This window comes from Pelodiscus sinensis, chromosome 3, assembly GCF_049634645.1.
Source record: "Pelodiscus sinensis isolate JC-2024 chromosome 3, ASM4963464v1, whole genome shotgun sequence".
Lineage (NCBI taxonomy): Eukaryota > Metazoa > Chordata > Testudines > Trionychidae > Pelodiscus > Pelodiscus sinensis.
In genome coordinates this window covers 79744192-79761384 of record NC_134713.1, presented here as the reverse complement: position 1 = coordinate 79761384, position 17193 = coordinate 79744192, and the positions used below count along the sequence as shown (strand labels likewise).

The 17193-nt window shown below is 44.1% G+C and overlaps 1 protein-coding gene across 4 annotated transcripts in view; it reads left to right on the top strand.

Annotated features, from left to right (window-relative positions):
- Positions 1-4123: 4123 nt before the first annotated feature.
- Positions 4124-17193, top strand: part of TRAF3IP2 (TRAF3 interacting protein 2) — a 55006-nt gene continuing 41936 nt past the window's right edge. The window contains exons 1-2 of one of the 4 annotated variants that reach the window (XM_075923983.1): positions 4126-4305; positions 7028-7202. The gene's annotated coding sequence lies outside the window, so the exon portion shown is untranslated. Of the gene's footprint in view, positions 4306-7027; positions 7203-7844; positions 8236-17193 lie in introns of those variants that run through there. The other 3 variants (XM_006123214.4, XM_006123213.4, XM_075923984.1) reach the window with 3 other exon arrangements.

Here is a 17193-nt window from a genome sequence, read left to right as displayed (position 1 = left end):
TATCTTCACTAGGCCAGCTTAATCCCACCACCAGTGCATGGAGCAAGAGAGAGGCTTGTTACTACACTGAGGTCAGGGGACCAAGCTCACCCCTGGAGCAGGTTAATGCAGCCTTTGTTTGCCATAACCTCATATTCTGAGATATTAGTTTAAACAGGTTGTTGTTGTTACTGTTGAAGAGCCTAAAAGACCAGGCATGATAAATGTATTCATGACCCCTTAGGTCCAGTCCTGCAAATACAGACTATCAGGTAAAGTATGTACTACCTTAAGCAGTCCCACTGACTTTGGTGGTGTATGCATTGTGCCCACTGATAAGTGTTTACAGGACAGGGTCCTAAATTAGTGTTTATATAGAAGCCATAATGCTGTTTTCGATGGTTCAATTTCCTTCCTAACCTGAGGAGTCCAGGGATCCAATATTCTTTCACTACATATGTATGTTTCCTTAAAAAATGCTTTTTAAAACATTTGTATGTGTGTGCGCATGTGCGCATGTAAGCACACACACGCACTCTGTCCCTTTTCTTCTGCCAGTCTGTGCCCATTTCCATAGAAACAGAAGTGAAACCGTGAATTGGCCACCAGAAACTGAGTTATTTTCATTTGCTTACACTCAGGGTCAGAAAGGCTGTGAGTAGCCAGCAGGCAGCTGTCAGCTCATAGTGAGAACTCTCCCTGGTACATTTCAGCAGCTGGCTGTCATCTGACAACTACAAACACCAGGTTTGCAACAAAAAAAAAAACAGTTACTGACTTCACAACGCTTTCAGCTTTGAAAGCCTATTTGGGTTGGGGAGCCCTGTTGTTTACACTTTGGAATTCAGACATGCTGGGAGGACTGCTAGTAACACTAGATATCATCTGTTGAAAATCCCTGTTTGCTTTGTCTAAATGGTGGAATTGGGAGGGGTCAGCATGGAGAGTCTGAAGCCAGACAGTGCCATTTATGTCCACAAAGTTATAACTTTGAAGTTCTTGCCCTTGAGTCAGAGCACTGGTTAATGTGCTGCATGAATGATTGATAAACATTCTCTGGTCTCCTTCACAGTTCATTTCCCCAGTTAGACAATGATGAACATGCAAGGTTCTACCGTATATACTTGCTTATAAACCAACTCCCATAAAGTTAAACCCCTTCTCTTCCCAGCAAAGATTAACGAATATGTCCTACATGTAAACTGATCCTACTCCCACCATCCCTGTGCTCCACAGATAAGAGATTATGGAGAAGGGGGACGTCCCTGAACAGGAAGCAGCACAGGGGACTCAGCAGAACACCTCTCTTTCCCACACTTGACTAGTACATGAGCCAAAAGTTTTGCCTTAAAATTGTGGCATAAATATCTTGGTTTTATACATCAGTAAATATGGTATTTGCCTGCCCTGCCCTGGATGAGTCACCATCACTGATATGCCCAGCCAGAAACTCCAGACCTTATACCTACCTAGTCTTTGTGCTTAGCATGCTGCAGCTCTTCCAGCCAGCCTGCTGCAACCAACAATTACCTCACTGTAGCTGCACTTATCAAATCTGCACTTTGTAAAATATGGATTTGGGAAGTTTCTCAGATCAAACCCAGTCTTACAGAACTGTGCCACTGAAATGCCAAAGCTCACAGCTGTCAGAGGAAGGGCTTTCACTGTGAAAAATAAGCATGCAGCAAAACACCACGTCTTAGTTACAAACAGATGGCTTCAAACTTACACTGATTAAAAGGCCATGCTAATAGCATGACTACTAATGCCACATTAATTGGTAGGAATGTTCGTCACATCCAAGGCTGGCTCTGTTATACAGGCAGAACAGGTGGTTGCCTGGAGCAGCAAAATGTTTAGGGCTTGTGGGAAGTGAAGGGCACGTGTTTTCCAGTTTGCCATGGGCATGAGCAGCCATAGACCTGATGCTAATCTGAGAAGGGAAGAAACTATTAGCAATCAGCCATTTTGGCTTTGTTTCAGTGGCCTCATATTATTGCTCTGCAATGTCCCAGAGGGGAAATATGGGTTCAATTATGGACACTAGCCTTTCACTTGTAAGGCTGATACGGGAAGCTAAGAGAGGCAGCATGCCCAGCCCATTAGTGGAAAGAAGGGGGAGGTGACAGGGAGCATTACACAATGTTCAGCAGGAATCTTTCCTGCCAATCAAGAGTCCATCCACTCTTGTGAATGATGATTGCAGCGTGAGGTTCTCCAGGAAACATGCTACAGTATTCTACAGCAACAGCCCAAAATACTGCAGTGCTGCTAGTGGAAGGCACAGTGCTTTCACCTCTCAGTCCAGCACCATAGGGACCTGACTGGTGCTAAATCAGAGAATTTGCCAAACTATGGGAGGTCAATATTGTTTAGCAGTATTACCAACACTTTCACTGCTTATTGGGCTCTTAGAAGACATTTAGGGGTAAATTAATGCTAAATAACAGCACAGAACACTGAGAGCCAGGACTGGTAAACAAACTTTGAGACCACAAGAAACTTGGCCACACCCATGATAAATGGGCATCCAGCTAACTAAAATTATTGATGTTGCCAGACCAGAGTGTGCCAGACTAGGGAGGTTCAACCTGTATTGTAGAGTAGTGTTTCTCAACCAATGGTATGAGTACCCTTAAGGGTACTTGAGATATGTCTGGGGGATACATCAACACAACTGACATTTGGAGAAAACTGAATTTTTGTTTTAAGTTTTACAGCACTTTATTATTTTTGTACTTTTTACGCCCAAAAATTTCATCACCCACCTGGCTATAATTAAGTTGTTTAAGCAAATGTGTTGCAATGGTAGAAAAAAGAAATGGTGTGTCTGAAAACTGTACGTAGTGGGGGGTACTTATACTTTTTTTAAAGGGGTACTTTATAAAAAAAAGTTGAGAAACACTGTTATAGAGTGCCATAGCACTTTCAAAATAAGGGTAGAAACTTTAGAAGCAGTAAAGCCGAATCAGACTGATGAGTGACAAAGACCAGTAAATTAGGCATGGCATGGTGCAGGAAAGACTTGCCTGACTTAAGGGTTGTATTATGAAGTAGCGGCAGGTAAGTGCTTACTCAAAGCACTAATATGTGCTTGGAAACTTCATGTCATTGTAACAAAGTGTATGATCAGAAAATACACAGAGGCATCTTAAGGCAGTGGGAAACAGGTTCTGTTACCTCCCTTCTCTCTGCTACGGCCACATCTGAAATATTACTTTCAGTTATAGGCACCTCTTAACCAAGATAGTAATCAAATGAGAGGGTGTTCAGGAAAGAGCAATAAAAACATCAAACTTCAGGAGGAATTGACTTCTAAGGGGTGATTTGAAATAGCTATATATGTATAGCTTGGCTGGGGAACCTGATGGCAGCCTACAAATACTGAAAAGGTGAAAACACCCATGTGGCACCTTGGAGTATAAGTAGGAGGAATGGGGTGAAACTAAGAGAAGAAAATGTAGGCTAACAGGCCTGACAGTGAGGTCTGCTGCGCTGGGAAGTGGTAAAAGTCAGTTTCCCTCCGCCATGTCAGCTAGACTGGAGAAAGCACTAGATAATATACTGTGATGAAAACCCTGCCTGGAAAGAAGACAAGTTGGATGATACTGTAAGGTATTCTAAAATCTATCATGAAATGTTGTCAACTGTTTAATGTTTTAATTAAAGTCCTAGCTGCTGTGAGTGCATGAGAACTTCACCTTTAATTACTTACAACAAATGTTCCTAGTCATGGATGTGGAGAGAAGCTGGAAAATGCTGCTTGAGCATAATGTTCAAGACTCAAGAATCAGAATGCATACAAAAATAACCCACCTTTAAATCACATGAGTTGTGATTCACTCTTTTGATTTCTCATGATTTTGGTGGTCTGACTCATGATTTTTGAGCAGACAGCTTAGCACTGACAATGTACATTCTAGTATTTAAAAAAATCAGACACTTCTTCCACTTATGTGTATTATGTTTGAAAACCATATTGGGTTTCCCCTGCAATTATTTATCTGTTCAGTTTGAACAGTAGCCTGACTTCTTGGGACAGGAACAATTCAAGGGACTTTTTAACTTCAAAGTAGCTTTCCTCTGTTACTGATTCACTCCCCCTCGAAGAGGTTTTCAGCCTGAGGCTTTCCACTTCTGATTTGTGATTTGCATAAAAGTTCTACTTCCTGCTGCAGAGCCTGTTCTGCAACTTACCTGAGAGAGAGAAGTGCGTAAAAGGAAAAAAGAAAACCACAGATCCACAGGAAAATAGAGTGCAGGAGAAAGCCCAGCAGTTGCTCTTTACTCTTGATCAGTCCAGCGTGTGTCCCTGCTAGCCCCAAGGTAAGAGCTCTTAAAGATCTTGCTGCTCGCTATTTGTTACTAACCACTGACCCACTTTGCCGCTTGTTTTTCTTTCTGGGTTCTAACCTCCTTTTTACTTCACCTATTTTTTCCAGTAATGACTGAGTGAATTTAGAACCCAGCACACTGCGCTTCGGCTACTTTGCGTAACAGATTTGGATCAGGACTGTCTTTGGGTAAACCCTCTGGGAATGGATGACATAGGCAGTGTTTTGCTGTCATCCCAAGCTTTTGTACAGCTGTTTGTAAAACACCAGCCACAGGCCTAATTCTGGCTAGTCGTGGCATGGGCATTCTGCTGGAGGGTAGCTTGAAAGCAGCCTTCACCTCTAGTTTTTTGTGGTTCCCCCCCCCCCCTCACACGCACACAGGGATTAGCCAGTGATCCTGCATTTGGCAGCTTCAGAAGGAACTGTGGCACCACTGGAACAGTGCGATTTTGTACAGCAAGCCCATACCATGTTGCCTACTCAGCCATAATGAGGGGCTGTTTCCAATAATGTTGAAGAGAGAATTATTATGGAAAACAAAGAAGAAATACGATTATAAACCCAGATAAAACACTTCCAACCTGATGTTTATATCAGAACAGATTGCAAGTGATCTGATATTAATTTAAAAAACATCAGCTGTATAATTGATATGTTAACTTCCCTTTCAGGATACTCAGTTTGGCAATTCTCACTACCATTTGCTAGGGAGTGGGAACAGTAAATCTGCCCCCACCTACTGTGCCTTACAGCTGCAACTAGTTGCTGGGAATTACACAATTTTACAAAATCAAAGTGTCTCCTACAGACTAACGCCTGAGCTACATAAACAATGGATACTGACATAATTATGTCAAGAAGGTGATGTTTTCCCAGCATAGATGTGCTGGTATATGTGCAGGGGTGGGGGCTGGATCCAGAGCTGAGCTTGTATTGGGGAGCCTGTGCTGCCGCTCCAGCCCTGTGTCTCCCCTCCCCCGTGGGGCTGGAGCGCCAGCACAGACTCACCACTTCAAGGATGGGGAGCCAAGAGTCTCATGAGATGGAGTCAGGCAAACCGGGGCTGGTTCCGACCCACAGGCTCTGTTTGGCAACACGAGAAAGTAGCTCCATGGGTGCTGCTCGCCCCCCTCTCAACTGGGGAAATGGCAGCACAGCAAAACACTGCCTGGAGGCTTTTTCCCCCGCCACTCTAATTGGCCGTAATCGTAGCCAATCGGAGCAACAGAATTTATGCCTGGGAGCGGCAGGGGACATGGAGCCAAGTGCATCCCTGAGGCCTGTGCCCTTACACCCATACCCTACTCCTGGACCCCCTCCTACCCAAACCCCCCACCTCCAGTCCACTCTTGCACCCTACCGGCCTGCCAGACCCTCCAACCCTCAGCCTGTTCCTGCACTGCCCTCCTGCACAGATCTCCACTCCCACCAAGCCCTGCCATCTCCAGTCCACTCCTTTACCCTATTTCCCACCCAGACTCTGCACCCGCACTTCTCTCCTGCACCCTACCTCTCCCCCAGACCTGCCACCCCAATCCCCCAGACCTTGCACCCTCCCTCCCACCCAGACCTCACAACCCAAGCCCATTTCCCAGCAGGCCCCTCCCACACACTGAACCCCTCATTTTTTGCCCCACCCAGAGCCTAGAGAGGCCCACAAAATCTACTAGCCCAGGCCCCCCTGGGATTTGGTGTATGAGAGGTATGTGGGGAACGTTTTTCTGCTTCTCAGTCAGAGGCCATGTCAGTGAGGTGTTGGTTTGGTTTGGTTTGGGGTTGTTTTGCTTCTCAGTTTGTGTGCCCCCCCAACTGATTTTTCTGTAGGTCAGCAGCCCCCAACCAAAAGGTTCCTCGCCTGTGTGCTAGGGTAAGACCTAGTGATGCCAGCACAACTTTACTTTTGCTGATGTAGCCTATTTTGCTCAAGGAATTGGCAGTTAATATAAGCTTCATCTATACTAGACTGTTTTGCTGGTCTAGCTAAACCAGCAATCCCTTCCTAGCAATAATAAGCCCTTAGGTAGAGAATGTACAGACTTTTTGGTGCCGTCTGCAAAGAAATAATAAAATGCTTCCTAGCTCCATAAGCTCAAAAAATGCCACTAGAGAAGGGGAGAAAGATTAGTAAGACCTCAGTTCTTCCTGTCGTCATCTTTTGTGTGTCCCCAGCACATTGTTCAGCATGAGGTCTTGAGTACATTGAACATTATCAGCAGTGCTTCTCTCGATATGCTTGGCTTGGGGATTTTTTTCAGTTTTTGCGAACGTCTATTGTAGATGGCTATGTGGAGTCAAAGAAAAGGGATTTCAGCTGGATATGACTGAACTGGACACAAATAATCATGGCATGACCCTAAGCAAGGAAACGTGTTGAGGGGGAAGCCTGAAACAGGGGAATGGCTGCCTAGTGCTGGGCTGATGTCAGTGTCCAATGGCTGGACTGGTGTAGACCCAACACACAGTGTTGCAGTCTTTCCAGAACCCATACTATTAAGGAGATGTGGCAGTATTTCCATAGTTAAGTTTGAAACCAGCTTCTCTGCTATAGTGCCCTATTTTGGCAGCAAAAGGTGAATGTTTCAGCAAAGCCTGAAGAAAATTCAAGATCCTTTGATATTACATGGCATTCTAATAGTGCAATGGTTTGCAATTCTGACTTAGAGCTAGAGGAAGACACAGATACTAAAGTGACATGTTTGTTACCTCTTCAGTGGAGCATAAGAGCCAGGCAGAATTCCAAGCCATATACTCAAGAAAGCACATGGAGATAGCACCCTCGCTACTTCCCATGGAGATGTACGCCACCCTTGAAGGGCAGTGAGGAGTGGAGAATTACGGAGATCTGTGACTGTGTTGGTTCCCCCATATACCAGCCAGCGTTGACAGGTAGTGGTGTGTATATACCCGCTGTTCAATGGAAAGCTCCAGAAGGCATTCCAGTTCTAAGTCTGCATGTCTTGGTGTTTTCTCTGGGGCATTGTGTCCCCACCCCCACCCTTTCTGGGACGTGCCTAAAGAGTACCAGCCTAGCCGTGTATTAGCTGAGAATGTATTCCACTTAAAAATACCTTGTAAAAAACATTTTTTTTGCCACTGCAATAAAAATATTATATTAAAATTAGTAATTCAGTGGTCAAAGTTAGTTATGTTTTGATAAAATATGCTTTTCATTGTAGTCCATATGCATGTTGTGTTTACTTTGTGGGCAGTTCAGGATTTGTGTTGTTTACAGTTCATTTCCTTGTTTTCAGAAGCTTTCACTTTGTTACTGATGTGATATGCAGGCGTGTTGTCATTTAGCAGCCTTAACTAGCATGCTATATAGTAAAACAAAAACCACATTATTTATCTAGCAGTTACCAGAAGTACATGTCATTAAATGTATGGGGGAAATGTCCCAAGCACATAGCAGAGTCTCTGCCCTGAAAATCTTATTTTCTAAAGGCATATCTTTATTAAGGGAGTCATGTTTCATGTGAAGGTGTATTGATTCTGTTTCATTATATAATATTCTGGGTATCTGAGATAAGAGGAGCTATTGCTGATGCTGGCACAATTTCAACATGTACTGTAAATATTACACTGCAGTAATTTTTATCTAATGCTGAAGCTCCAACTTGATAAAGCTCCAGGAGGAATACACACTATATTGTTGCTCCTTTTTTTAGACCATGCAATAGACCAGGAATCTGCTACAATGGATGATAGTTCTGGGTCAAGATTTTCAAAGGTGCCAAGTGATTTTTTTGTATATTGAGTGGGAGACAGTTTAAAATAACCTGATTTTCAGAAAGTGCTATGATGGATCTTTAAAGCCGGGGACTACAACTCTTGTCATCTCCATCCCATTTCTCCTGGCCAAGCAGAGGTTATGTTTCCTGTCAGCCCTTCTGGTTGTATTTCCCCTTCTATTGGCCAGGTAAGAGGAAAGACACTTGCATTATTGTTAGCACCAGTGTAGCTCCAGTAGTGCTGAAAATGCACATGGTATTTTATAGTATAGGTAAAGCCTTCCTCCTAGAGTTAGAAGCACATGGATAGTTATCCCTCCATATATAATCCTTGTGCTGGCTGCAGCGAGAATGTAAGAACAGTGAAAAAATGAAAACATGTCAGCACTGAAGAAGAACGCTGTTTCATACAATAGTACCTCAGAGTTATGAACCCAGAGTTACAAACTGACGAGTCAACCACACTTCTCATTCGTAACCAGAAGCATGCAGTCAGGCAGCAGCACAGACACAAAAATCAAAACAAAAAAGTGAGTATGGCATAGTACTGTGTTAAACATAAACTACTTTAAAAAAGGAGTTTTAAAAAATGATTTAACAAGACAAGGAAACTGTTTCTGTGCTTGTTTTGTTTAAAGTGGCATTTTCTTCTGCACAGTAAAGTTTTGAAACTGTATTAAGTCAGTGATTTGAAAGAATAACCATAATGTTTTGTTCAGAGTGTTATGAATATTTTAGAGTTCTGAACAACCTCCATATCTGAGGTGTTTGTAACTCTGAGGTTCTATTGTATTATTATATACCATCTAAAGCATGCTAGATGCTTTCCAGAAGAAACAGATCCTCTCTGAGAATATCGATCTACCTTTTAAACATGGCCCAATGTTCCTGTCTACATTATGGAATGTGCCCATTGGTGACAACAGGTGTCCGCTATGAGTGCAGCTAAACATAGTTAGCACAGCAAAAAACAAACTGTTCAGCTCAGATTTTATTTTATTCTGGTCATTTGGATCATAGGTCCTAAATGGCTCCCATGTTTACACTCCATAACTGCTGAAAAGGTTTGGACCTGACTTCACTTAGTTTTAGGAAGGTTGCAGCCAATCTTTCAGAGAATCATAGAAGATTTGGGTTAGAAGAGACCTCAGGAGGTCATTTAGTCCAACCCCCTGCTCAAAGCAGGACCAACACCAACTAAATCATCCCAGCCAAGGCTGTGTCAAGCCTTGCCTTAAAAACCTCTAAGGATGGAGATTCCACCACCTCCCCAGGTAACCATTTCAAGTGCTTTGCCACCCTCCTAGTGAAATAGATTTTCCTAATATCCAACCAAAATCTCCCCCGTTGCAACTTCAGACTATAGCTCCTCGTTCTGTCATCTCTAACACTGAGAACAGCCTAGCCTGAAGCTCTGAAACTTTCCTTTGGGTAGTTGAAGGCTGCTGTCAAATCCCACACCCCATTCTTCTGTTGTGAAGACTAAATAAGCCCAGTTCTCTTCTCATAAGTCAGATGCTCCAGCCCCCTAATCATTTTTGTTGCCCTTTGCTAGACTCTCCAGTTTGTCCACATCCTTTCTGTAGAAGGGCCCCAAACTGGACACAATACTCCAGACGTTGTCTCACCACTGCCAAAAAGAGGGGAATAATCACTTCCCTCAGTCTGCTGACAATGTTCCTACTAATGCACCCCAATATGCTGTTAACCTTTTTGGCAACAAGGGCACACTGTTAATTCATATCCAGCTTTTCATTCCATTGTAATCCACAGGTCCTTTTTTGCAGAACTGCCACTTAGCCAGCCAGTCCCCAGCCTGTAGCAGTGCTTGGGATTCTTCCATCCTAAATGCACTTTTTCTTGTTGAACCTCATCTGATTTCTTTTGGACAATCCTCCAATTCCCCTCCAGCATATTCCCCTCTTCCTCAAGCTTAGTGTCATCCATGAACTTACTGAGGGTGCAATCCATCCAATCACTGATATCATTAATGAAAATGTTGAAAAAAAACCAGTCCCAGGATCAACCCCTAAGACTCTCTGCTTGATGCCAGTTGCCAACTAGACATTGAGCCATTGATCATGACTCATTGAGCCCAATAATCCAGCCAGCTTTCTATCTACCTTACAGTGCATTCATCCAATCCATACTTCTTTAATTTACTGGCAAGAATACTGTGGGAAAATATCAAAATCATTGCTAAGGTATATCAGATCCACCACTTACCCATATCCACAGAGCCAGTTATAACATCATAGAAGGAAATTAGGCTGGCCAGGCTTGACTTCTTCTTAATTAATCCATATTGACTGTTTCTGACCATCTTCCTCTCCTCCAACTGCTTCAAAATTGATTTCTTAAGAACCTGCTCTATGATTTTTCCAGGGACTGAGGTGAGGCTGATTGGTCTGTAGTTCCCCAGATTCTCCTTCTTCCTTTTTAAAGATGGGCACTACATTTGCCTTTTTTCAAATGTCCGGAACCTCACCTGATTGCACGAGGTTTTCAAACATAACGGCCAATGGCTCTGCAATCATTTATGTATTGCACATGAAGAGTGTTCTCTCTTGTCACAAAATTCCCCCTTCTATTGATTAGCACACAAAAATATGACTTCAATCAAAATCTCTTCTCAACTCACAAAGCTCCCTGGGAGAGAATGAGAGTGCCAGCACCTTCTTTTGATGTCACCTCTTTCTTATCACAAGTTGCTTAATCAAAACCAGATCTTTGGGGATCAAACTGGGAAATATATGGAACAGTTTGTGGCTAGCTATAAAAAGCTTAAACTGTAAAGATCGGCCTCAGGCTAACCCCCAGCTTCAAACTCTCCTGAATGGGTAAAGGAATGTGGCCCTGATATTGAACTCTGCAATTCAGGCCTAGCTTTATTGACACAGGAAAGGGAGTGTCTGTCCCTTCCTCTCCTTTCCACTTATTCTCCACCCTGCAACTCCCCCAAGACATCCAAAACAACCTGTGTCCAGAACGAGCATATGATGCGGTTGTTTCTTTGTGATCATTGCTGTCCATGACCATTTCAACAGCCCAGTCACCACTCCCTTGGCTTTGGAGTGTTCAGTTTATCTGGCAGGAGAAATGGAAGAACTTCTCTCAGCCTGGGAACGGTTGCAAGGAAGCTTGGAAGAGTTTGGTCACAAGTGCTTGAGTCACTGCCAACCAGCTCATTTAAGATCAGTTCTCTGAGGCTATTTATGAAATTAATCCATGTTACAAAACTTTGAGTAGGGGAGAGGAAGGAAGAAGAGGAGACAGGGCAGTTAATGGGATTTTTTTTCCATTTATTTTTTATGAAATTTGCTACTAGAATGTTAATTCCCTGTACTAACTGCCTCACTTTATGATTTGCAGGAATCCAAGAAAGAATCTAAACTGGTTATCAGTAACCTCCCGTATAACCCTGGTAGAGTGACTATAGGTCCCTAAGCTGAAAATGAAATACAGTAAAACTCCAATAGTTCAGCATCCAACTGTTTGGCACTCCCGATACTCCGGCATCAAAATGCCAAGCGCTCCTGACCAGCTGATTAAAAAGCCTGCTGCTCAGCACACGTGCTGGCTGTAACCAGACGGAGCATAAGGTTTGGGGGGGGGAGTGGGATCGTGTTACAGTATGGAGAAGAGCGTTTTGCTTCAGCAAAGGGGAAAGGGGAGGGGAGGAGGAGGAGGATCAGGTTACAGCGGGGAGGAGACGAGAAGAGGAAGGGGGAGGGGATAGAGGGAGATTGTGTCCTGACCAGCTGTTAAGCCATGCAGCTGTACCGGACCTCCCGATTTTCTGGCAAATCTGATAATCTGGCACCACCTAGGTCCAAAAGGTGCCGATTATCGGAAGTCTACTGTACTGGGTAAGAGATGATCAGTGCTCATAAGCTGTCCTGAGCCACCTGATGTCACTGCTCACTCAAGCCCATGTCCCAGATGTCACAACGTTTTTGGCAAACCTGAATATTTGTCCCATTTGTTTTGGCCTGAATGTCCCCCACAAGCAAAAGCAAATGAGACAAATGTTCATTTTACCAAGTTGTGACATCTAGGATAGAGCTTAAAAAGGGGACTGTCCTGGCCAAACTGGGACGTATGGGCACCCTCAGTCATGGGAGAATACTAAAGTCTTAGAGCTTTCTGAGACTATTAAAATACCACCTAAAATAGTTCCATGTATTTGAGGATGCGATTGGGCCATAAACTACATTCTTCTGTTGTCTCAGTGTTAGAAGAGGATCAGAGCATGGTTCGCTGAGAGTGCTTTGATATGCTGATGGACTTCTTTATCCTAGTTCTTAACAGGGGCCCAAGTCTGGTGCTCAACTTTTAGGCTCTGTTAAACAGAAAAATGTCAAGGGAAATTCCATGAAAGTCTCCAGCACGAGGTCATGTAAAACAACAGGATCAAAGTCTCAGTTGCACATGGTTTCGAAAAGCTGGAACCTCTGTCTGAACAGTAACATCCCCCTGAAGCATGGGTTCAGTGTAGAGTCAGGAGGAAGAAAGTTACTTATTGAGCCATCAATACTGCCAACCACACATGGGCTTTCTTTTGGGAACTGCCACCCAAATACTGCTGCCAGCATCATCCCAAAAGAGGATAGGGTTCCCTGGCATGCAATGCTTCCACTTATCCCTTCAATAGCATCTTTCTCAGGGCTTCTGCAATTTAAGGCTGCTTTCTCTCACCATTACCACTGAAAGAGGTTTTTGTAAAACCTGTTCTTAAAAACCTCCAATGATGGGAGCACAGCTATCCTTAGAGTTCGAAATAATGATAGCCAATGGGAAGTGACTGTCTAGGAAGAAGTACTGCAGAAAGAGATATAGGGGTCATAGTGGACCACAAGCTAAATATGAGTCAACAGTGTGGTAGTGTTGCAAAAAAAGCAAACATGATTCTGGGCGGCATTAACAGGAGTGTTGTGAGCAAGACACGAGAATTCATTCTTCTGCTCTACTCTGTGCTGATTAGGCCTTAATTGGAGTATTGTGGACTCTCCATTACTGGAGATATTTAAGAGCTTGTTAGACAGATATCTGTCAGGGATTATCTAGACAGTGCTTGTTCCTGCTGCGAGGGCAGGGAACTGGACTTGATGATCTCTCGAGGTCCCTTCCAGTTCTAGCATTTTATGATTCTGTGTAAACCCAGTCCTAAAGAAAATTGCATTCTCAGTGCCCAATAAATGGGCCAGAGAAGATGGATTACTTTATCCCACAGTTCTTTCTCTCTGGGTTTGAATTGTGAAACTAGTACAGCTGAACCATTAGTCCAAGGTGAACATATAGAACAACAACAGCTTCTCTATTGTCCTCTTTGGTCCCAGTGGCCAAACACTGCACTCTCCAGATAACAGGAGACTGCACAGCAGTCTGCACCAAGCTGCAGGTTCATTCTTATTACCAGGTCTCCTTTAAAGAAAGACTGTGCAAGCTTATTAAGACTGTTAAGTAGACTGATCAGAAGAGACAGAAAACTTGTTTTCTTTATTTTTATGTTATGTTCAGAAAGACAAGAGAAAAACTGGCTGCAATGTCCACGGGAGGTAGAAACCTTCAGTTCTCCTTTGGGTGACAGCCACAGTGTGGATTTTGTTGTTTGGAACAGTCACATTTTCTAGGTGTTTGAAATGTCTCAAAGACAATGTAAATCTCATAGATGGCAGGTGAGACCCCATACAGGAATAATTTTTACTTATTTGTTCCAAGTATATTATTAGCCAGAATCAGCATTAATTTTCGAGGAGAAACCATTAACATTTTTAGCCAAAAGATTTTGTGCAGCCCACCAGCCAAGATCTTTAAAAGATAAACCTGACAGTGGACTTTTTTGTTGGTTTGGCATTCTGAGAGCAAATGATATTTGACTATATGCTTATTCATCTCTTGAACCTTTATTGTGTTTATGGAAAGGTCTCTTTCCTGGTGTGGTTTTTTTTTGGAAGCCTATGATAAAAACAAAGAAAATTATCTACTAAGCTGTGATAAGTCTGGTTCCAGCATCCATATTCCTTACTGAGGTTTGATTTTTATTTAGAATCTAATTTTAGATTAAAGTTTAATTTCCCATATATTGCATAGAGTGGATTTAATTCATCTCCTCTGATATGGATTTGCAAAAACTGCACCTCTATACACCAGCCAGAGCCACAGAAGCTGAGGGATTAAGATTCTAGGCACCCAGACACTAATGGTGATGAGTGTGCCATAAATACAGACACACCAATAAGAAAGGAGAAAGTGTTTCCATCATTGTGTCCCCTGATTATAGGACAAGAGGCAACTGATTTAAATGCATCAAGGGTTATTTGGGATGTACATTATTTAGTAAATGATTTAGGTGTTTCGAATATTCCCTGGTGATTTTATATCATGACCTGCTCCTAGAATTAGGGTTGCCAGGTGTCCGGTACAGGCCTTCTGTCTTCTGCGTCTTCTGTCTGGTTTAAAAAAAAAAACAGAAAATTTTACATGTCCGGTATTTTCTGTTTCTCTCGGACGGAAAGCTGCAGGGGACATCATTTTTTCCCTGCCACATCTGATGTGGGCAGGGAGAACGTGGGGATTTCAAGGCTTAAAGGCACAGGGTTGTTTGTTTGTTTGTTTGTTTTCTCAACCAATTTTTTCCCTGCCATTTTTGGTATTTTTAGTGAAAGTATCTGGCAACCCTATCTTGAATGCTCACACTGAAAATGGCTTAAATATCCAGGACAAAGAGGACTCACTCTTCTGATGATGCTACATCAGTTGCTCTTTGAATAAGACTCTTGAGTCTCCCCAGCAGTGCATTTCTCATTTGGTCAGTAATATTATCAGTGTTTGTGCGAGGTGGAAGGTTTCTGAAGACAGATTTTCCAGTTGGAGTGGTTTTCTGGTGCTTTGATATGCTCACTTCAGTAACTATCAGAGACAACAGACAGATTCAGCCCTGGTGAATTTGTTTCTGTAATTTGCCATGTTCAAATGTTTGATAATTACAGATAATAATGATGTTAAGTTAGTATGGCTTACGAAGCCAATTTATACCATAGTATTTGACCTTTATTTTTTTGGCCTCTGATGGAGTCCAAAGTGAATGCCTTATGAAAGACCTAATGTTATTCAATCCTAGGAGGAGAGATTTCAATCTGAATCAAGTCTAGAGATGTTCCTGACAGCCCCTTAACTTGGCTTTTGTCCACATCTGAAATATTCCATCACGCTGGTCCTTTTTTCACTTGGGGGTTGGTCCAAAGTTACCCGCACATTGTACACATCCCAACTACTTCCTTTTTCACAAGGTAAGTAAGTGCAGGCACGCCATGGCCAGGGAGCCTTGTGACAGGTTTTACAAAGGCATTTGGATACGTAAATATGCAGACAAGCAATTTCTTTCAATGGGAGTTAGCATGTACTCTGCTTAGGCACTTTTGTGTACAGGCAGTCCCCGGGTTACGTACAAGATAGGGACTGTAGGTTTGTTCTTAAGTTGAATCTGTATGTAAGTCGGAACTGGTGTCCAGATTCAGCCGCTGCTGAAACTGACCAGCGGCTGACTACAGGAAGCCCGAGGCAGAGTTGCTCTGCCCCGGGCTTCCTGGAATCAGCCGCTTATCAGTTTCAACAGGCTGAATCTGGACGCCAGTTCCGACTTACATACAGATTCAACTTAAGAACCCCAGGCGTCCCCAAGTCAGCTGCTGCTGAAACTGATCAGCAGCTGATTCCAGGAAGCCTGGGGCAGAGCAACTCTGCCTCCGGCTTCCTATAGTCAGCGCTGGTCAGTTTCAGCAGCGGTTGACTAGGGGACGCCTGGGGCAGAGCAGCTAGGGTGCTGCTGGGTTGCTCCAGTAGCGCTGCTCCTCAGCGCTACTGGACCAATCCAGCAGCACCCAAGCTGCTCTGCCCCAGGTGTCCTGATTCAGCCGCTGCTGAAACTGACCAGCAGCAGCTGAATCAGGACGCCTGGGGCAGAGCAGCTGGGGTGCTGCCGGGTTGGTCCAGTAGCGCCCAGAGCAGCGCTGCGGGATCAACCGGCAGTGCCCCAGCTGCTCTACCACAGGCATCCAGAGAAAAGCCTGGTCTGCTGGGGAGGGGGGGCGCACTAGCTGCACCACCTCTTCCCCCCCCCCCCCCCCCAGCAGACCAGGGAGACGCAGGCGGCGGACCGAGATGCACCGCGGTCCCGCCGCCCGGGTCCTCCGCAGCTTTGCTCTGCGTCTCCCTGGTCTGCTGGGGGGGGCTCCCTCCAGCAGACTAGGGAGACGGGAAGCAAAGCCTCGGAGGACGCCGGCAGCAGGACAGCCGCGGCGCGTCTGGGCTGTCCCGCTGCCCGCGTGCTCCGCGGCTTTGCTCCGCGTCTCCCTGGTCTGCTGGGGGGGGCTCTCCCCCCCAGCAGATCAGGGAGACGTGGAGCAGCTTTTCTCACCCCAGAGGCCATGGGCGGCGGGACCACGGCGCATCTGGGCTTCCTGCCGCTCCTGTTCTTCAGGGCGAGAAAAACCCCGTTCGTAACTGCGGATCCGACATAAAGTCGGATCCGCGTAACTCGGGGACTGCCTGTATATCATTAGGCACCCATCTGCATATATAGTGCCTGAATACCTTTGTTAATCCTGGCCTTAACTCAGATTCGTAGCAGAGTCATCTGACCACAGTACAATGACAATGGGGACAGTGATGTAACCAACATTCCCAGGCAACTATCACTTCCCTATCACTGCAAAGAACAGAATAAAACCAGTCCCCATCTTAATTCTGAGAACTCAATGTTTTCTCTTTCAAGTCATATGCATTATTATTGTCACAGGATACTGACTCAGCTACCAATAGCAATGAAACGTGGATAGCTTAAAGGAAAATTTACACAAAATACAGGGGAAAAAAAAGTATGATGCCAATGAGCTCACCATTAGGATTTCAAACATTAGTGCCTTCCATAAAAAGGAATCTAGTTAGCACTGCACTTTGTCCTCTGGCCCCTGTCCAGGTAAAGCAGCTATATATGCTGTGTCTTAGTGCCATCCAGTAACTGCTCTGAGGGCTTATCCATATTGGGAAATTTATCAGCATCGTTTTCCTGGTATAAATATAGCACTATAGTTATAAACTATACATAAAACTATAGCGCTAAATTACTCTGTGTAGAAAGACCT